Here is a 653-nt window from a genome sequence, read left to right as displayed (position 1 = left end):
GGGGGAGGGAGGGAGCGGGGGGCCGCGCGCCTCCTCGCCCCCTCCTCCGCCGCCGCCGCCGCTTCTTTTCTTTGCCTCCTCCTTCCTCCTCCTCGGCGGCCTCCTCCTCCTCGTCCTCCTCCTCCTCCTCCTCGCTCGCTCTGTCTGGCCGCCCCCCCCGCCGTGCTCTCGCCCTCATGCCCCGACGGGCCCCCCCCACCCCGCCCCAACAATGAGACTCGCGCGCCGGGCTCGCCCCCTCCGCGCCGCTCGCGCCGCTACCACGGCCGCCCGGCCGCCGCGCAGCCCGGGCCCGGCGGGGGAGGCGCCGAGTGGCACATCCCGGGCGCCCGCCCGCTCACGCGCCGCCTCCCCGGCCCCCCTGCCCGGCCGCGGCAGCCATGGCCGCGCGCCTCCGCTCGCTCGCTCCCGGCCCGCCCGCCCGCCGCCGGGTAAAGTCTTAGGTTCAGGGAACAAAGCCTGGCTTGGTAGGGAGCTTTTTCCGCTCCTTCGCAGCGCGCTTCTTTCCCCTCTTCTTTCTTCGGCGTTTTTAGGGCTCGCGTCGGTGGCTCCCGAGCCACCCCTTCTTTCCCCTCTCTCCCCTTGCCCTTCCGCCTCGGGCCCCGAGTCTTTGGGTTTCTCCAGCCCCGTGCTCCCAGGTTCTTCGTTGCTGA

The sequence above is a fragment of the Ochotona curzoniae genome, unplaced genomic scaffold, assembly GCF_017591425.1.
Source record: "Ochotona curzoniae isolate NIBS_2020 unplaced genomic scaffold, NIBS_Ocur_1.0 scaffold_2453, whole genome shotgun sequence".
NCBI lineage: Eukaryota > Metazoa > Chordata > Mammalia > Lagomorpha > Ochotonidae > Ochotona > Ochotona curzoniae.
Note: the sequence above shows the minus strand (reverse complement) of the source record.